General features: G+C 39.6%; 1 long non-coding RNA gene across 1 annotated transcript in view; it reads left to right on the top strand.

Moving 5' to 3' along the window:
- Positions 1-2: 2 nt before the first annotated feature.
- Positions 3-22,178, top strand: part of LOC122767132 — a 160,438-nt gene continuing 138,262 nt past the window's right edge. Inside the window, exons 1-3 of the long non-coding RNA XR_006360173.1 lie at positions 3-307; positions 3,951-4,120; positions 16,705-16,783. This is a non-coding gene — a long non-coding RNA (uncharacterized LOC122767132). The remainder of the gene's footprint in view (positions 308-3,950; positions 4,121-16,704; positions 16,784-22,178) is intronic.

Genomic DNA, 22,178 nt, shown 5'->3' with positions numbered 1-22,178 from the left:
ATTGCACATTTACAATTGGGCTCTTTGCACAGCAGCCACTTTTGCCAGGCCAGGGAGGAAAATCGCAGGGGTAAATAATCAAGTTAATGAGGGCGGAGTTCCATGAAGCTTCCTCAGTGTCAGAGTGACTGCAGTTTCACTGCCCCACAGGTGTTGCTAATTAAATCATGTGAAGCCACTTAGCCATAAATAATATTATCTACACCGTTATTAGTGTGGCTGTAACATGTCAAAAATATCTTTCATGAGAAACTACATATCTGGATAACCCTTTACCAGACCAAAGAGGATTTAACCTGTTGACAAGGTGAGATATGTTTGTTTTCATCTTGTTCCATGTTCTTTGGTCTTGAATGTTACGCTCAACCGTTGCTAGCACTAGCAGGGGAAAAAGGCACTTTTTGTTGAAAAGGAGGAGAATATGTTTTTGTGTGTGCGTGTGTTTTAAATATGCTACTTGTGGCTTCTTATTTAGTAGTGGATAAGGTTAGGATATAGGTTATTTCCTATATGGAAATACTTCATGGCCTGTGCCTTAGCCTAGCTTTTTGGTAGCATTATCAAAAAGCAGTCGTTTTTCGGCAAAGCAGTCTCTTTTCGGCACAACACCGGCCTTAATTTCCCCTCGGTTTATTTTTGTTCAGTTTGCTCATGTACTAATTACCCAGTAACCCATAACATAAATTAATAGGAGTTAGCTTGCCTACTACTAACTGATATTTAACTTAATTTAATTTAATATATATTTATGCTGGCACTATTAACACTGGCAGTCAATAGCACAGCAGTACAGTTGTGCCTCTTCACAGCCTAGCATGTCTACAAACTAAAAGATTATGTTAGGTAAAAATTAGTCTACAAATGTAAAAAGGCTAATTATATCAGCCATAAATTACATGACCACTTTGCCTTCAAAGTCTTTACAAATGGAATGAAGTACGGAGTGGAGTGGCTCCACCCCTGGCAGTTTGTACTCAATTCCCTTGTAAGTTGCTTTGGATAAAAGCATCTGCTAAATGACATGTAAGGTAAAGTATGTCAATTGCAACACATCTAAATTAAATACAGGGTTATGTCCTTTGACCCATGACCCAAGGTGTTCTTCAACTACAGCTGCAAGTAGTTCAACTACTCCATTTGTCACATCCTTAAAACCCACTATATTAAGCACTTTTACTAATGGCTCAGAGGCAGTAGATGAGGTATTGGTGTGTGATCATAGGAGATGGACACATTCACAAGTCGCAAGTTCCCTGTTTCCCCCGCCACTGCAGTTGATCTGAAGACAGCTTTGTAATCCATACAACAGTTATGGGTTGATTAAACTGTGCTGCTTGACTGAGGCACCTTGAACGGTTGTTTATTGTGCTGTGAGTGTGTGTATATTGTGTATATTCCCTGTTTCTGAAAAACATACCATGTGCATAGCCTGGTGTTTGGCAGATGAGCACCGTTCACCTGTCATCATTCATCTTAATTGTTGGTGGTTGGCTCTAATTTGACAGCAATTATCATGTCAGGAGTGAATTCCAGCCTAATCGCAGAGTGTCTTTGCAGCAGAGGGAGGATACTACAGTGATGGGGAAGACATGTCTCCACCAGTCAGTGAGCTTGGGAGAATTGTTGTCAGTTACAAACCTCCGTGGGCTTGTCAGTCTGCCTATTATCGAGAGAGGAGCTGCATTTTGCTTGTACTCGCAGCGAACAAAGCCTGTCCTGGTTAAAGGACAGGAGAGAGTTAAGCAGGCAACAAATTTCTGCTGATCCCAGACAGTGACATTTTGCATTCGGGGGCAAAGATAGCTTCCACTTTAACCATGGGATTCACTGCTGGGAATTGCAGAACTGTAATAATATGTAAATATTATGAACCCGCTGAGTTCCCTGTAATTGTGAAGTCACTCTGCACATTTCTGAAAGATACAGCATTTATGATAAACAGCGCCATGCAGGTCTACAGTCTAGCCCTGTTGTACAAGCACTAAACATCCTCCATTTATAGCATTCATGGGTGATGATACATAATTATCAGGGGGAATGCAATGCTAGGTATTAATTTAAAGTTGCCTAGGGCGAATTTTGGAGAACACACAGCCTCAGAGAAACCCAAGGTGTTTGTCTCACTCTGCAAATCTCTCCAGGGAGAAGAGAAGCTGGAGCAGCTCTGCAGGGAGCAAAGAACCTCCATCTAAGAGGCACACTGAAGAGAAGTTTCAAAGAGAAACTCGCAAGAATAGATGGTGCGTTTTATCTGTCTGCTCCACTCCTGTACTTGCTCTCTTGTTTTCAACATATCACGGTTAGATTTTTACCTGACGGCTTCAAATACTCCAGGTTGTGTTTAATGGCAGGATGAATGAAGTTTAATTCTTTTTTACTTGCACTTGTCCTCAATGGAAACTATTGCCTCAGCTGAATGAGGAGTTAGCTTCAAATGACTTGAATGATGTAGTGGAGCACAGGGGAAAAAAAATAGGTGTGTGCATAAGGAGGAATATATATTCATAGAAGTGATGTACCTTATACAGTATGTTCCTCATTATTTCTCTCAATCCGTGACAGGGAAGGTATAGCATAGAGTTGAACCTTTATTTAACCATGTGGAGAGAAATGACATGACTTTAAAACATCTCTCACATCACTTGGGAAATTCATGTAAGTATTTTCCAGATAGGTGATAAGTGTTTTATTTATATCCCCCATTTATAAAAACAAACAAAAGGAATACATGTTTTATTTATATCCCCATTTATAAAATCAAACAAAAGGAAGGCACAAGTCAATATTCTATGCACTTAAACTAATTAAATGGAAGTTATTATATGAAATAACCCTGTTTACTGAGCTCTGACACCCACCAAAGAATTTCCACCCGGGCTTCCATTCTTTCCTCCCTGGTGCTGTACTCTGCACGACAAGACCAGAGGCCTGGTAAGATTAGAATCCAGCTTGGAGGGCCTGGATTTTTATTTTTTTGTCTCTTTTGTAGATTTCTTCTATTTGTTTACCACTTACATTATCATCACCCTCAACAGCCTGCATATAACTGCAGAGATTTAAGGATAATATTTCTGAATAAAGAAACCCACCTGGGTTACCTTGTTTTGAGAACTCCTATGAAAAAAAGAAACAAAAAACATAGAATCCAAAGAGAGAACCTACTACTACTTCCTCTGCTCAGTCAGTAACCGAGACATGCGACCCTGTTGAGTGGGTCTCAGTGACTGGATTGATTTGGAGGGGCTCCTACTTAGTATGGTCCGACACTAAGCTAATTAACGCCCTTATAAACATCAGCCTGGCCTTTGGCTCCCATTGATAAAGCCATGGGCTCTGAACGATGGATATAGGTTGTGGAAGCCCAGAGGTTGGGGGTCCTTCCTACGGAAATCAATTTTAGTCTAAATGGCAATTAGATTAGTGCAGCACTGATCTGATCCTTGAAAATTATTTTCCCCATTGCTTTATGCCCACTTTCCTTGTTCCAACTGTTATGGACTATTGTCTTGTGAGCAAATGCATACAAGTAGTATGTTCTTGTCATACACTTGAAATCATGCTTTGCTGTCTCTAGGGTAGCTGTATATAATTGTATAAATTATACTTTATTCCACACACACAAACATCTGTTTTTCCTGTCATAGTAGCATGACATATTTTGCAGCCCCAAACAACTCCTGTGGCAATCTCTTTATATTGCTTAAATGATAAGTATGATCAAAATAATACAGTCATACTATATGCATGAATTATTAAAATTATACAACGGCTTTAACCTGAGAGTTGGCAGAAATGATGTTGTAAAATAATTGTGTACAACCTGTAAAAGCCTTTCCTGAAAAATTTGTAACCTCTATATGCTACAGCCTTGCCTCTTGAGATTTTTTTTTAATTGAATCCTACTGCTGCAGCACTCTCATCGTCTTTCATATACCCCATATCCTCTCCAGTGAGTGGTCCTCTGGAGGTTGGCAAATGGTGACCCTGTTTACTGAGCTCTGACACCCACCAAAGGATTTCCACCCGGGCTTCCATTCTTTCCTCCGTGGTGCTATACTCTGCACGACAAGACCAGAGGGCCTCTGCATTAACACTTGCATCAGGGCAGGCATGTAAAAAGGTATCCAACCTCTCACTGTCACTCGGCCCTTATCCTCTGAATGTGGGGCTCTTCGCCTTAGCACCGCCAGGGCGGTTTTGCTGTGAAGAGGCCTTTCTTGTTTCTCTCCTACACGTGTGAATAAACATAAGGTCAGGTGAGATTTTCTGAACATCTGTTGAGTTAAACATCAGCTTAGTTGTTCCATTATAGCTGTGAGGATGGCATGGTACAGTAAGTGCAGAGAGAAGTACGCCTGTATTGGGATAAACCAGAGTTCAAACTGGACTAACTTGTATAATAATACCATTTAGAAAGCATAATTGGAAATTGCCTTGAGAGGAAAGTTAGGTAATTGAAACCAATTATTGACTATTATATTTGAGACTAGAACTTTCATAAGAGTGAAAGACAAGGTTGCTCGCTCACTCCCTGCTTTTCTTTCACAAATTATTTTGGAATACCAAATAACTGAGCTAATTTTTCAGGATGAATACTTTTGTGAAATGTGTGCTTCTATATTAAGCCTCTAATATCCTGCAGAATCTGCACTGCTTTTGATACCTGCACATTACACATTATTTGTCTAATTGAAATATTTGATCATATTTTCGATGTCTGTGGTGTGCAGAAATAGAAACATTCATAATGAAGGATGGTGTTTCTCATGGCATGGTATTGTAGCAGGATGGTGCCTAGCTGCTGGGGAGGATTATTCAGATTGCCTGTGTGAAGATACACACACAGTATGTTTAAGCGTACCCAGGCCTGTGGATATTGTATACATATTGCACACAAGTGATCATAGTAAGTTGGTGTGGTGTGGTTTCATATGATATTGTATATTTAAAACTGCAGTGCCTAACAATTTGGTGAATTTTGTTACATTTGTATGCAGCATCCTTCATCTGAAAATGGGCTCTTTCAAGCAATACTGCCACTACTGAACTGTTACTTAGATCATCAATAATACTAGTCAAGAGATTTTATTCAAACAGTTGAATTTTCAGTTTTAGTTAAATTCTCTGAAACTTTTCATGGACACTTCCTTTTATTTATTTAAATCATACTCCAACCTATGTGTAGCTGTCTCACTTTACTAGCACGCTGTTGCCTCTGTCTGTCTTGACTTGAACAAATCCCTTCCTGTGTGCGTAATGAGTGTTGCTGGTTGACATGAGATCTTAACACTGTACTGAGAAACTGAGAAAAACAGTCACGTGGACCATTTGGCAATGGTTTGTATGTAACAGCATTTTAACTTGAAACTAATGCAGTCTAAATTGTACACACACTGTTGACTGTATGCTTGTGTATATATATTAGGGGTGGAACGGTTTACAAAATCCACAGTCCGGTTCATATCACGGCTTTGGGGTCACAGTTTTCTAGTTTTTTTACACTCATACGATACCATGTATCAGATCTATAGCCTAATAATTAGATTTTTTTTATCAGATATTCTTAAAGACATGTCATGCATGATGGATGGAATATTATATCGCGGCTCAAGTACTTTAATCATATGCTGAAACCCTGCGTCAACCATTCCACCTCTAGTATACATACATTTGTTTTGTATGCAGTACTCCAATTTTCGCTATCTACAATACTGAAAAAAAAAATACAAATAATTGCTTTTGTTGACAAATTAAAAGCATTTAGAATGAGTTGTAGCATTTTAAAATGGTAAACAAAATCCATCAGTAGTAGAACTTCCTTTGTACATGGTTCTGTCAATATTCTTTACGTTCAGCTTTGTTATACGCGAGCATGTAATGTGAAGTGTTACTGACCTTCAAATCAGAGCTGAGAGTAGCTGGGAAACGAGCAGCAACAGCTTGCATCTCCCTGGAATTTGCAGAGTGACTCTGACTCCATGTGCAAAGTTCACCAAAAGCAGCTAAAAAGGCTGCCAAAGGAACAACACAAGCACTTTTGTTTATGTTCCTTTCTGCAAAATTTTTCATTTTGCTGCTCGTTTTCAACTGCCCCCAAGTAATAAATGGTGTTTCAACAGACACCACTGTCAGAATTTGGTGCGCGGGTATGTGATGAAGGAGGCTGGCAGCAGGGGGTAAGCCGTGGGAAGGATAATTCACTGTTTGAACATGCAGGGTTTGATTCCTGCAGGACAATATCTTTCCTGGGCTATTACTGCTCTAGCTAGACGGCATGGAATTGTTCTTTTATTCTGGCTGTGAAGCTCAGAGGGGGTTTCTCACAATGAATTCCTATTGATTTTCCTGGTTGTGTCATCAAATTGTATGTGGCTTGAATCGTACCTACTGTTTTCTCTTCTGTGTTCTCTGAGGTTCCTCTCCTATTAACTTATCTTATTTGGATTGGGCAGAGCTAAACAACAGATGGGCAGAATGAAACTGGGAAGTTGGAAGTAAAACACATTGAGCAGACCTGCCCTGTAGCTCACTCAATCAATAAACCTACAAGATATTTTTTAATGAATGTTCATTCTCAGCCACGATTGCAAATGTTTTGTGCTTCACAATATTTACTCAATAGATAAAAAAATCTCACACATTCCAGTTATTATAAAAAATAAAATGAAATGCTATTTGCAACAGGTCTGCCTTTTATTTACCAATCAAAACCATCTGTCTTCAGATTCATTAGATCATACTTAGTTTATTATTCCTCTAGCCTGATTTTTTTTTTTTCAGAACAAAACACATTTGTGCTAGTAACTGAGAACAATACTCATTTACATTTGACATGGCAACACTTTCACCTTGTGATATTTGTCACCACATTTGAAATTAGAAACAGGTCAAATTAAACCATGACTGTATCACCCAACATTGTAAAGCATGGGAAAACCGATGTGTAAAATAGTTTAATTAAATCTCATTTCATTTTTTTAATTATGAATTATTTTGTTAATTATGTCTCTCAGAAGGTGGTAATGAGGCTGATTAAGACAGATGGGCATGTTTGATCAAAACAGTCAAAACAATTGTATTAGCAATATTATAAATAGCTACAGTGCAAAAGTCTCAAGGGTTGTGCTCTTGCTATTGTGTAAGGGTTAGTCCCACTAAATGCTTAACACTTAACCTGTAGCTTTTTTTTATTATTTTATATCTGCATATGTTTCCTATATTTTCTGGATTTTTTCCAATAAACTGATTGATAATTATCCTCCATGAGTATTATAGCATTGCTATAACAGCAAATCTGATGGTGGCTTTTGCACAGTTATGTATGTAGGAGTTGGCTGTTTGGCTGGCAGTCAGTGCTTATGGAGAGCTTGGAATATCATCTTTTCTGTGGGTTTTAGATTTTAGGGCAGTCTGGTGTGCTATAACTTGCATACCAGGCATTTTCACTCCCGCTCACCCCCAGTGTGAAGCTGTAGCCATCTGTTAATGTGCTGCAGTCTTAATTATCACACTTAGTCAATCGGAGGTGCATGTGAGACAACTGTAACACTGCATGCAGGGCTTCATGATCAATGGTCAACCCTCCCAGGACCACTCAGGCTCACACCAGCTCAGGCCTTCGCAGTCAGTTTGTCTCACCAAAATAGTTGGGAATGTTGCCATGTTTCCAAGAAAAGGTGCTTTGAAACGCATGTTTGTTCATAGTGTGTCCAAAATCTAAGAGTATTGTTACTGTGTTACTTAATTTATTCTAATCCCACTAAAATGCTTTATGGCCATCACATCATCCTTGGCTGTGTATGAAATGGTGAATGGATGTTAATTGTGTGTGTGTGTGTGTGTGTGTGTGTTATCCTTTTTTTTTGTATTTCTATTAGTGGCATTTCAACTTGACAACCTTTCTAACTGGAGCAGATGAGCATACACCTAGCACAAGAATGTTACTGGCCAACTGCATCAATTTACTGGAGGTCAGAATGATCTTGACAGTAAACCCGTCATTGATGGGTCATTAGGTAAAGCACTAATGGTTGTTCTGCACTTACATTTAGTCGAATGGATGGGATGCCGTTTATTTACCTGCCCTTAACTTTCATGATGTCTTGATGATGATCTTGAGATTTCTGGAATTTGCACTTCCTCCATGCACTGTTTCACTCAACCATTGACATTCCTTCGACCCCAATTCTATATCATCTCCCGGTTCAAAAGTTCATGGATAGATGTGCCTGTGTATGGAGCATTAGCTCTCTGCCCAGTCTGCTCTCTCTTCCTCAGCATGGTATCGGGGCTCCATCGGAAGCTTGGCTCTAATCTATCGGCTCGGGGGTGCGTTTCCTGCGTCGGGGCTGTGGCCCAATCCATCTGTCTTCATCAGTGAGCTGGGGCGGCTGTGGGCTTGGGCCAGCAGGATCCCGCTAAGCACCAGCTGCTAGCTGCCTTTTACACTGTTTCCCACCAAGTGGGACATATTTACAGTACAGCAAGCTGCCTGGTAAGATTAGAATCCAGCTCGGAGGGCCTGGATTTTTTTTTTTTTTTGTCTCTTTGTAGATTTCTTCTGTTTGTTTACCACTTAGATTATCATCACCCTTGACAGCCTGCATATAACTGCAGAGATTTAAGGATAATATTTCTATGAGTAAAGAAACCTACCTGGGTTACCTTGTTTTGAGAACTCTAAACAAGGTAACAAAAAAAAGAAATGAAACAAAAAACATAGAATCCAAAGAGAGAACCTACTACTACTTCCTCTGCTCAGTCAGTAACTGAGACATGCAACCCTGTTGAGTGGGTCTCAGTGACTGGATTGATTTGGAGGGGCTCCTACTTAGTATGGTCCGACACTAAGCTAATTAACTCCCTTATAAACATCATCCTGGCCTTTGGCTCCCATTGATAAAGCCATGGGCTCTGAACGATGAGTATAGGTTGTGGAAGCCCTGAGGTTGGGGGTCCCGGAAATCAATTTCAGTCTAAAAGGCAATTAGATTAGTGCAGCACTGATCTGATCCTTGAAAATTATTTTCCCCATCCCTTTATGCCCACTTTCCTTGTGCCAACTGCTATGGACTATTGTCTTGTGAGCAAATGCATAGTAGTATGTCCTTGTCATACACTTGAAATCATGCTTTGCTGTCTCTAAGGTAGCTAGGGTAGTGATATTGGTCTGCAGCATTCAGGTTCCTGGCAGAAAGAATTGCAGTCATTCTCCTGACACAATGAATACAAGTTTGTGCAATCATATGGTTTAAACATCAGTGCCACTGTGAGCACTCAGTTCAAAGCTCACAGTATTGCTGTCAAGGCGTGGCCTTTAGTGTTTTTACTCCTGTATCCTATAGGGGATATTTAATAATATTCTATAGGAGAAGGCCCACATTGCACAATATATTAAATAAACTTAAACTAAACTTGGCAATAACCTGTACAAAATGTAAACAATATTCCTTGTGAAGTGTTTATCTTGAAGCTTTTTTTACTATGCAAAGCGAGATTTGCTAAAGTCATGAGTACATTATCTGTAGGCTTTGTACCTAAATATGTTTTGCACATACACAGCTAGCTACTTTTTAGGTTACACCTGTGCAATCCAATTGGTGTATTGATGCATGTCGACATGGTCATGAGGCGACTTGCTGATGTTCAATAGGAGCATCAGAATGGGAAAGAAAGCTGATTCAAAATTGCCTTTTGAATGTGTCATGGTTGCTGGTGCCAGACGGCCTTGACTGGGTATTTCAGAAACTGCTGATATGCTCAGATTTTTACTCACAAGAGTTTACAGAAAATGGTCAAAAAGAAAAAGTAGCAGTTTAGTGGGGGAAAATGCCTTGTTGCCAGACACCACAGTTACACGAAAGAAGGAAAACAGTTACTCAAATGACCACTTGTTATAACCAAGCAACATGTGAGACCTTAAAAAAGATGGACACGGTGAACACTTTACACATAATATCTAAAGAAGTGGCCATTGAATGTACAATTTATGTGCATGTGATTTCCCACATTGTCACAGTAAAATGCACACATGCAATTTAAGCCTATGCACCTACGTATCATGCACAGATGGGGACTGTATATGTCCTTTGTGATTGTGTTAAGAGGCATCCAACTATACGGTTCTGCTTGATGCTCCAGGATATAATGAAATGCACCTGCTGGTCATTCTTTCATGTGGTCTGGTCTTGATGTTTTCACCAGCGAGGGATGAGGGTAATACACTCTAGTGTTGGCAGTCGCACTATAATAAACTATGATGAGTGACAACAGCAGAGGTCTCATTGATAGTGATAGTACAATGACATCTCTTGGCAGGGCAATAAAAGAAAATGCACCCCCCCGTCCTGAGCACCGCTCTTCACACAGTGAAGCGACATGAGCCCATGGGGCGGGTTGACTGGTATATGCAGTATGATGTGATTACAGCATTCCCATAATGACCAGAGTGAGTGTGTGCGCACAAGTCCTGGGTGTACACCTGTGTTGCGTGTGTGTGTGAAATAATCATATTGGCAAGAGCATTGCATGGAAGAGATGCAGCCTTACGGTGCCCATGAGGAACTTGTGGTATTTCACTGCTTAGTGTCTATTCATTTCATGCACATCAACCAAACTCGAGTGCAAAGTGGCAAGTCTTGTAAATGCATGCATGGCTTGGTTAAGTGTGTGTTTAGGTATCATTTTGTCATAATGAATGCACAGATATTAGTAGTCTTCTTTGTGTTGTGAGCATGTGTCAATATAAACTCCAGCGTGATTCAAAGACAAATCACAGAGGGAACCATGGCCTCTGCGATCTGAGCAGGCTCTGGAATATGTACAGCAGGGAATATGGTGTCAGATGGGAATACTCGGCTCTCTACCCAGAATAGAACAAGACGGATCCTACTGAAGGTTTTATTCTAACGCACGAGATGTGAGATTGCACATTGGTTTCTCTTCTGCACACCACTGCTTCTCTGGGTTTTCAGTGCTTTGACGGCAAACAGATGATAATTGTGCTAACCAGACTTTGCCAGGGCCTTGTCTGATTTTTGGCAAGTCTACTTTTTTTTTGAGGGCAAATACATTGTGTAATCAGACTTTTTTTTGTTTGTTTTTCTTATCTTATCTCTTGATGACATTTTGCCCCTCACCTTTTGTTTGAGCACCGTATGCCTTCCCGCAGAGTGTTACTCAGGTTTTTATAATTTTCTTATAATCTTGCCCCTCAGTCTATCTCCTGGGGATTGTCACTGAACGTTAAGCCTGTGTTCTACCCTAACTGCATCAAACTCTTAAAATATGCAGTAAAACAACACTTGCATCACAAAGTAGATACGAGTCTGTGCCATACGCGTTCTCCTTGGGACAACATGCCTATTTCCCTGCTAACCTTTTTAAATGTTAAATGTTATGTTACATATTTCATCATAGCAGAGAACTTGCATTTTAAAGCAATGTTGAGCAACTCTTAGTTGTCCAGAACGTACTGTGTAGTGTGTGGATAGTGTGAGGAAAGCAAATATGCACAGAATCATGTAAACTCTAAATGTAACGGTAAAGGTTGTTGGTGTGACCCTCTTCCTCCCTGCCATTTTCCACGACAATCTCGACAACTCCACCTTGAAATCTCCCTTTCATCCTCCTCGAAAAGCTTACATTTTTCATCTTTCAGCAGTTGATTTAGTATGCGTGTTGTTCGGCAAAGGCATCATAGATTCTCAGAAAGCAGCATGTCCCTTTTTCTGTGAGGGACATTGACACAGCAGGCTTTTGGATGCTTGTTGCCATCGCCACTCTCAGATTTGATTGTCGCAGGAAAGTGAAAGACATGTCATACCACACCACATGTTGTGTTCAGAAAAGAATCGTTTTTACCTCTTTTATTCACAGCCTGCCGCATCTGCCGCTTGTAAAGACTGGTGAGCTTCAATTTAGAGGAAATATCAGATGGAATTTGTCTTTGTGTCCAGGTCCTGCTGTGAGCAGTTATCGTTAATGATGTAGATTTCACAGTGTGTCAGATTTCAATAGGCTTGGAGTAATTTATTACACCTGCATTTATCAATGTGCAACTGTGTAATACACTGTATTTTGATTTTTAGGTTTTCCCCTCTTCCACCGGATGGAGAAAAAAATATCACATAAATCTTTTGAAATGTATTACTTTGCTGATTTCCTAGATTTTGTCGTGAAGGTTGTGTTGCCCTGGTTTTGGTATCTGGGCAGAAGAGCAGAAACCTTTTGAGTAATGAACTCAATTATTTAGCACAGCCTCTGCATCAAAATGTCATAATTGCTTCAAATGTAACACATTATAATTCTTCCCTTTTTCAGCCCTGTTTTTGTTGGACGTTATATAGATCTATATTCACAGTAAGTTCAGTGTACCTGGTGAAAATGGTTTTACTGTGAGTAGAATATGAATTCCATAACTTGTCAAGTTAAACACAAATTGTTTGAGTCTTTCTTTCTTTTTGCTTGTCTCAGAAAACAGCTTATAGAACTGCTGGAAAGGCAAATCAAAACGGATGGAACTGTAGAGAGACTTTTTTTGCAATAATGTCATAATCGAGAGTTATCGGAGGAAAACTAAATAACCTGCATCCTCACTGCTAACTGCTCAACATATGACCTTAAAAGACTCCTTTATAGTAACACACAACTAAAAGGTCTACTGCTGAATCCATGAATCAATACTGTTCTGTAAAAAAACACTTTCTATGCTTTAAAAGCACTGGAATGATTTAATGTCAACAGTTGCAGATAGAAGTGACTTAATCAGGAAATTGGTTAGATATTTGCAGTGACGTAACATGAACTACATGTTTTCTTGGCTGGATGTTTTTACTGTGACACATTGTGTAACTGCACAAGCCGCTCTTTCTACTCATTTGGTGAATAAAGCCGTTGCAACATTCATAATACATCATTAAAGACATTTGATGGTCATAAGTCAGACAGAATTAAATGGAATACATTCTATGTAATGCAAGTCTGGAGATGTTGTGTTGTCTTGGATGTTGAAATAGAGAAGTAGCCACACAACATAGATGAAGAAAGGAAGAGATATAGGCAGTAATGCAATATTTTGGAACTGTGTCAAAAAACAAACCCATTGACCCCCATTAGAGAAATTGTTGTTGTTTTTCCACGGTAAAAAGAGTATATTATTTGTACCATATTTATGAGATCATACAAACCACCCTAATGTAAGCTTGGTGCTGTAAAAAAAAAAAGGGTTAATACAAATGTTTGTAACACTTGTTATTAATCTACTGAAGAATATTAGGGCCATATGTAAAAAAAAAAAAAAAAAAAAATGAATTCTGAGGTTGAAGTTAGGATTCTGAGAAAAAAATCAGACTTTTTTTCTCAGAATTCATGCTGTTTTTTTTTTTTAACATGTGGCCATAATACTCTTCCATATTAATCAGTTTAGTTTTGTTAAACCTTAACTCTTATTCCTTAGGCAAACATTAATCAAAGATGCCAATCAAATTTAAAAATGAAATGCAGGTAGCATTAACATATAATGCATAAATGAGTGCATTGCATTAAACGGCAGTCATTTTCATTGCTGCATGCACTGTGTGCTACTTTGACGCAGGTTCCTTGTGATGGTGATTCCGTATGATCCTGTCTGTATACTGTTAGGTTGATTTAACACTACTTGCCTTTCCCTTACAGGTGTTGTTTCCCTTGTGAAGCTGAAAATATGGCAGTTAATTACCCCAATGTCACTTCCACACTTGTATCTCTCCGTTAACACTTCCTTTACAGGAATAATTTAAAAGGTTTTGAGAAGTCACAAGTTCACACGTATGCAAGGGCGTGTTGGCAGTTGTATACTTATGTAAAAACTATAGCACTTTCTTGCAAACACGGGTTTTGTGTGTGTGTGTGTGGGGTTGTTGGCTTTCTTTATCCACTAAACCCCCAAGACATCTGTAGAGAAAGTTGTCATGTTTTACTGTAATTTATAGCCTATTTTTCTCTCTTTCTCTACCAGTCTTAGCCCATCCCTGCTCTCAAGGACAGGTTGACAGCTCATTATGTTTAATGCAATAAAAGCTTATTACCAATATGTGTTCTAAATCCATCTAAAAACTAACGATGGGCAGCTGTTGACCCCAAACATGTGAAAGTCAGACCAAACTGTCAGGATTATTTTTATTTTTAAAACTCTCACAGTCTGGCTACATTGGCAAGGACCTTGGCAGCTCTCCTGCAGTTACAGCTAAACCTTGAAATAAACAAAGGGGTTAAAGGCAGAGGTGGAAAGAGTACTGAAATATTCTACTTAAAGGCAACATGGAATGCTTGTATCACACATATATGTTAGTTATGGAGGTCTACTTACATATATGAACTTGTTTTCATGATTAAAAACCTCCTAATCACTGCAAACAAGCCGATCAAATTATCTCCTCACTGACGCTCTCGTCAGCCGCGCTGTTTCAGACCAAAACTAAAAACCCAGAATGTGGACTGTGTTGTGATTGGCCAGCCAACGAGAGCTTTCCCACTGTCCTGTGATTGGCCAGGTACCTGGAAGTGACGTAATAGATAGGCCAGCTCTCAGATACACAGCTCCCCCTCTGGCACGGTGGATGCTCTGCATCTCAGCAGCTACAACGAGAGTAGTTCTTCTTCTGCGGTTGAATGTACGCAACCGGATGTGCCCGGACTAGTGCCCGCACCAGGAGGCGCTACGGTGGTGAGAGGAGTGGTGAGGATTTTTGATGACAACATCAAATTAAGGAAGTGCCGATCCGCTTCGCAGAGCCCAGGAAAACAATACAACATTATTTTCTCAGCAGTGGCTGAACTGTTTGTTCTGAAACTTTAGGGTTTCATAAATGAGGTAATGACGCAGATACACACACAAACGCAGCGTTAATTGGAGCTTCCGGTCTATGTGGGCTTTAAGTTAAAGTACCACTGTTTTGATCACATTTTACTTAAATACAAGCAAACGTACAACAAATTTACTCAAGTTTAATTTTAAACAGGCTCCTTTTTTAACTTTGAGTAAAAGTTACCTGAAGTATTGTTTTTGGTGCTTCTGCACTTGCTTGCAATATGAGCAACAGAGACTTGTTAGAATTTGTGATAGACACATGTCGCCCAAGAGTTTTGACCCTGACATGGATTCGATGACACACCCTTTTGATCTGGAGTCAGACACTGTACTGTTGTGCCACAGAGTCTGCTCCCCATGTAGGCCGACAGAGGCTTGTTGCATGAATGAGGTTAAGTCTGCCATCTCTGATTGGCTTGTTTTTTTTATTGCTTTTTATTAAATTTAAAAGTAAAACACAAACCATTCAAGACAAACAAAAACATCAGGGGTTCCTCCTGTTGGTAAAATTGCAATACATCTTGTCCAGTGACTTTAATTGTCCTGTTTAGTTCGTAGCGTCCTCGTTTTCTTTTGATATAGTAAGTCCATTTCTCGCATTTTCGGTGAAAGCTTGCTGCCTTAGACCTCAGACAGAAAGTCATCTTTTCCAGTGAATACATTTCTTTCACCCTCTCCATCCATTGATTGAGACTAGGGGACCAGTTCTTAATATATAATTGATTTATTTTTCTACAAGCCATTACTAAGATTTCACACAAATGCCTGTTTTCCTTTACAATCATACCGTATTTCAAGACACAATTAAATAGGACCATAACATCAGTGGGAATCCATTTTGCTGGTGGTAGAATGCATTATTGACCATAAGCATCAGCTGCTGGCTTTCTCCTGTCTCGAGATGCATTGTTTGAATCGAATGGGTGGAGCCCTTCACTGTGAAGTTCAGTCGTCAGAGAATGGGTAGATGTGAGGAGACAGCTGGAGTGATACGAGCGCGCGCGCACACACACACACAAACACACTTGCACACACCAAGGTCCTTAGGGATTGTGTGCGCCATGCCAGGTAGGCCAACCACACAATTCATGCAAGTGCACTGACAAAAACTAACCACAAACAGACCCCTTAGGCTGACCTACATAGAACCAGTGCTAGTTAAGCTTGGGATGAGTGCAGAGTGAGTCAAAAAAAACAAAAAAACACCGCAAGCAGCCTACCTCATCTGTGTTTTACAGGAAGACAGAATAAATGTTTAGTTTTTAGTGTTTTGGACTCTAAGGATTTTTAGTATTCAAATAGTGTCCAAATCACAAAGAGCAAGTGTTCGCTTTTCTCTCCCCAGTTCAGGGGAACTGAACCGATCCATTAGGTTAGATCTACTCCTAGGAGTATTTATCCAATGAATACTTTCCCTCTTCCATCCAAAAAACATCCCTCACGGTCCTCTGTTTTCAGAAGTCATATATGTATACATGAGGTTAACTCGGCACATGCTCATGTCGAGTGCCCGATACCTGTTCGGACCCATGACACCAGCAAGCAAACAAGCAGATATTGAATTACCTCCAGTGCTCTGATTCAGTCTGTCCTCACCATTTCATGCATCAGTGGAGAGGTTTTTTTTTGTGGGGGAAATGTAACTTTCACTATTTTTGCAGCATCTTTTATATGGAATTAGATTTCAAGACATTTCAAGAAGCAAACAACACTTATTAAGGAGCAATCAACACTTGTTAAGAAGCAAATAAAATATCCATTTAATCATTCAAAGATGTATGTTATTGTTTGAAAATACATTGGTTCTTTGCACTCCCTGATTTGTTCTTTGCGCCATTGTTTTTTGTCTGCCTTAGGAAGTTTTGGAGCAACCGCTCAATGGACCGTCTGGAACTCGATCCCAAGTTTCCCCCGTGGACATCCGACAACATAATTGTAAGTATTTAACGTTTATAATCTGACAAACGTTAGATACATCTAATTATAAGCGACTCCAAGCCTGTGACTACTTTCGCTTTGTGAAAAGTGTTGACACGAGTCTAATTCAATACTTTTAGCCTTGATTCACACCACAAGCCTAACAAAACCACTGTCCAGATGTCAGTGGTATCTTGTCTTAACTCTCACAACATTTACAGACTCCAACTGCTGAACTGATGGACATGTTTACACTAGAAAAACATTTTGTCGAAAGGCTCCGAGACGGTTTAGATAACAAAACCAGCAGTTGCTATAAATGTCACGAGAAACTACTCGTCTTCACTGGAAACAAAAAGACACCCCGTGAAATTGAAAAAGTGTTCAGTCCTAACAGAAAGTGCACTTCTCTCCCACAGAAACTGATGGATTGTACAAATAAGTTATTTGACAATCAGGCTGCATATATGAATAACATTTTCCTAAAACAGAGGATGTCACAAAACTTTCCTAACTGTGCCATCAGACTTACAATCCAGGCCACTTTTTGAGTGGTTAAAGCAATCATACCTCTCCGTCTGTTTTGCAACTGTAGTGGAGTTTGAGCAGTTGTGAAGAAAATCTATATTTTTCATTTTTAGGACTTTTTTTGTTGTTTATGTTGGATTCAAGATTAATGAAGTTCAGGATTTCTTTTAAGTTAATCTGAAGACATTGCACAAGTTGTTGGTCACTGAAAAACTGGTTCCTTTTGCCCAGACTGCCTGTGAATCAATATCTTATCTATTCTGGAAGTGGACCCATTGTTCTTGCTCGGTGTAAAAATAAATTTTAAAATTGGCCACAGCTGTGAGACTTAAGCTGTCAGAATGAACCAAATCATGTCCCCGTCTTCCTGGTACAGCTTAATGACCAGTGTTTTGTGAAGTTGCTTTTAGACCGTTGCTTTTGTGTGCTGAAATAAGTTAACCTACTAAGTAATTTATCAACATACGTTAGAGATTGACTGCTTCATAAGGTTGACCTTGTTTTCTTTTTAAAAACAAAGAAGTTTGCTCTTTAGTTCATAGTTATCAATCATAAAATAAAACTCTCACTGTGACAAACTGCAGCGCATTACCTCTGATACAGTGGATAATTTGTCTTCTACAAACAAAGAATCTAGCCAAGGGACTCGGTCCCGACTCCCGAGATAAATGAAACTTTGTTTTTAGGGTCTTTGTATGCACCTTTTTCCCCATGAAGCCATAAACATGTACATGTATGAAACTATTTTTGTGCCCTTGCGTATCTACCATTAACACAAATATTGTTGTTTTGTGTATCGGACTGCAAACTCTAAAATTGTCCCAATCAGCTAAATGTCCGCTCAGTTTCATTCAACCTTTTTACATATAATATCTCCGAATTGTTTTGACCCTGAATTCTCATTTCACCCGCAAAGCGTTTACAATATTTCCCAGGACAAATTGTTCCATTTCTGTAATAAGCTGCTGAGTTAAGACACATTAACATTTGGTTATGCAAAGAAACTGGAGCAGTACACACACACACACACACACAAGAATTGGCCCACATCATATACAACATGCTTGTTTGTTGTTTTCTGCACTTTTTTCTTTTTAATTCATAACCCATTTTCCTTGTCAAGTGCACTTTACGGATACATTTCATTGTTTTTAACAACCACATTCAGTCTTTTATAACCTTTCCACTTTCTGTTCTGCTCTCCATTCTTGTAAGGAAATCGGTGGCAAGGGTCCAATAGTAATTTGAAGGAAGACATCACCCTATTCACCCTCCTCACTGATCCTCCATTTTAAGAAAAAAAAAGGAAATCATAACCCTGTGTACTGCATGACATTTGCTCTTTGGTTGTCAGAAAGCATCTGATGTTTTGTAATTTTGTAATGTAGGTCATGTCAAAGCAATGCTTAATACTGCTAAACAGCAGGGTTCTGGCCAAAATGTCAGTTGAAAGAGCCAAAAGGAAAAAAATGTATTCTAATTAAACATCACAAGATCAAACAGGTGTTTAACTCCAGTCTCATCAACAGCATTTAACAGCAATACATCAAAATCTATGTTCTTCCTGACAGATATTTATTGTTCACACTGCCCACTATTGGGATGGAGAGGGTGGACAACTTTTGTCACCACCACTTGAGTTATTTAGGTCATTTAATTACTGGGAATTTACTCAGCTGCTGTGATGTTACCTTGTTTAAAGTGAGGTAATTTTGACTTTGTTCAAAAAATTTGAGCAGATGAAACTCTGTTTCAATGTGAATCCAAATCATCATATTTTAACTGTCACCTCTTCCATCTCATTTGACTTTACAGACTGGAGTTACATGATCCAACATAAACATCTCTCACGCAGTGTATCATTTGGTTGATTTGTGATGGGAGTTGCCCGAACAGCAGTGCTCTGCTTGCTAATTGTGTCGTCTGTCAGGGCCGAAGAGCTCTAGAGTTGCCCAAATAACTGCAGGTCTGGATAAATCACTCAAAAAGTAACTGGTTTCAAGTATATAATCTCCATTACCATTACATTGCCCAGAGGGGGCAGTGTGCCACTGCGTGGGGGGGATGTTGAGAGGGAGGGTGGTGGTGGTGACTGTGGGGACTGCAACATTTATCCTCTCTTGCATCACTTCTTCTGACAAAGTGCACTGAGTGTGCCGAGGGCATACTAATTTTCTTGATGTGTATTAGTTCCCATATCTGCCATTCAACACGATGACAGTAATTTGGTTGAAAGGTGAAAGAAAGTTGAGACAGAACTCGGTCAGAATTTCAGTCGGCACTGAAGCGGATGTAGCTCCAGCTCTGTGCTTGTGATGACATGAGATGGTAACATGGTAATGTGAACACACGTACGGGAGCTGAGACGCTGTTAGACTGTGAAAAACCTTTGCTTTGCTTTAAGCGGCAGTGGGTGTGGTTTCTACAAACATAGTTGATACTTAAATCTCATTCCTGGGATATTAAAATGCTAACCCTCTGGGATTGTATCTGTCTCCTGAGCTCCTCATCAGATGAGCACAGTCAGACGCTCTCATATTCCCAGTATTGACATATTATTTGCATTTATTTTCCCACTCTCTTTTTGACACTTTCCCTTTTTTTTTTCTTTCTTTTTTAGTTCCTTTGCAGCTCGGCAGTTGTTGTAGCAATGATTCCTCTATCCAGCGTAGATTTAGAAAAAAAAAGACCAACGTGAACTCCCTCCTCTCACTAAACTGTCCAGTAATTGGCCAAAGCCTCCTGTGAGCGGATCAGTAATAGCTGTGTGAGGCCGTAAACAGGGCTCAGAGGAGGTGCAGAGGTGACTCTTTACATTACAGGACAGTAAAAATTTGGTAATGGTGAGGTAATAATTTTGTACACGGGGTAGTAATATATTTCTAATAACAATCTTTAAGTCATCTCTTCGTAGTACGAATGGGAAGTATGTGGAATGTAAGGGTGAATTAATTTCAACATTCTCAGATATTTCAATCACATTTCTCAAGCTATTACCTGGACATGACTTAATATTATTTCTGTTTTAAGACATATTTCCCATTATTATCACCAGTCCGGAAACAGCATGTAAAACAAGATGATATCATAATACTTCATCTTATTTGACATGGGTTGAAAAATGTTTTTTTCTGCAGCCTTTTTTAATCACAAAGTAAAACATTTTTAAATTGCAATGAGGCCTGGCAGTCAGACCCACTTGCATTCCATCTGTGTCACAACACAGCAGATGCATGAATTTTAATTCTAAGAGTTGAGAAATGTGCTTCCTTTTGAACGTTTCATTTTTAAACATGTTCTAGTACAGATTGTAATTCCCAATCATCATTGATATTCACTCTAAAAAGCAAACTGTTCAAGGAAACCCAATGATCTCCAGAGAAAAGCCTCACTTTATGAATAGCCTTCATTTTAAAGAGGCAGCTTCCGACTCAGAAAAATTCTCACTCGTCGCTCCATGAGCCTATGTGGTGCTCAGTGCCTCTTTTTGTCACGCCTGCAGTCAGGCCATTACAAACCTGATTTATTCGGCATGCCGCTGTGAACACACCCATCTGTGAGCTGCCTGTAAAACTGATTTGTGCAAAGGATCAATTTCCATCTGATGCTTCTATTTGTCTGTATTCCCGCACGCTAAGAACAAGTGTTGCAAGAAATGTGGAATGAGATCTCATTTTCCGCATGGATCCATCATATGCTGGATATGTTGGCATGATATAGTATCGTTTTTGTACATCAGCCATCTAATTTTACTTATGTCTCCCCCTCGTAATACAGATCCTGTCTCCTGCTTCGCTGCTTGGTGTCCCGCTCTCAGCCACAGACGTGTTTTCAGGATTAATTTGTTTGGTGTCATATTTTTTTTAAATGAAATATTCATTGTATCGCATATGCAGATATTTATGCATGAGCAACAGAGAAACATACAGACATTCAAGTTCAATTTGCAGCTTTCTTGGTGTATTATCTTTAAAATTCAGCTTCTACCAACGCAATTGTCTTTGTCTCACACTCTTCCTACTCTCCAGTGCCAACTTGAAAATCTCGCAACACTATGAAAATAACTAAAAAAACAAACAAACCAAAGTCTCAGGTTTATTTTCACTCTCAGAAACATGACAGATGAAAAATAGTGGGAGAGAGTAAACATTCAAGGCAGCGGTGACAGCTTTGAAACCTTGGAGAGCCCACTGCAAACAATCTCTGTTTCACAGGCGTACAGTGGTGCACTGTGGGAAGTCGAGGTGGCGCTCTGTTGTGTTTCGGGAGGGACCGGGAGAGAATGGGAGAAAATGGAAGAAAATGTAGTTGGCGGGCTGTGGAGTATTGGTCCCTCTTGCCCGCGGTAATGAACAGGCCTTTGGAATAGACTGCGGAAATTGGTCCCCGGTGGACACTGAGCCTTATCTTTCTCATCTGTCAGGTGTGTTCACCACAAATGGAAACACAACGCAACGATGGACACTTGCACAGGGATCGTTGCACGTAGTTGCGCGCGCCCAAACATGTATTCGTTAAAAGAGCGCTGTACAAGAGACTGTACGAAGCAGAGGTGGTCCCCCTCTTATCCCTTTGTGTCTGTGTATTGGAGGAGACCCGGTACGTCTTCACATTCAATTACACCGCTCTCATAGTAGCCTTGTCATTACAGCTGATGGAGATGGATGATGGTACACAACATCCGTTATTAAGCACTCCATTCAGACCTAACCTTCCATGATACACTATGCCTTGCTCTTCTCTTGTTTATTTGTTCACTACATATCTTAAGATTAATATTTACTGACCAAAGTGACTTTCTCTGCCTTATTCATGAATACTAATAGAGTAATCTTACATCGTCCTTCGTATGAAGAGGGTCTATTATCTTATTCTTAACAGTGTT

The sequence above is a fragment of the Solea senegalensis genome, linkage group LG3 (assembly GCF_019176455.1).
Source record: "Solea senegalensis isolate Sse05_10M linkage group LG3, IFAPA_SoseM_1, whole genome shotgun sequence".
NCBI classification, from domain to species: domain Eukaryota; kingdom Metazoa; phylum Chordata; class Actinopteri; order Pleuronectiformes; family Soleidae; genus Solea; species Solea senegalensis.
The sequence above is the reverse complement of the archived record's forward strand: the minus strand, read 5'-3'. Positions and strand labels throughout refer to the sequence as shown.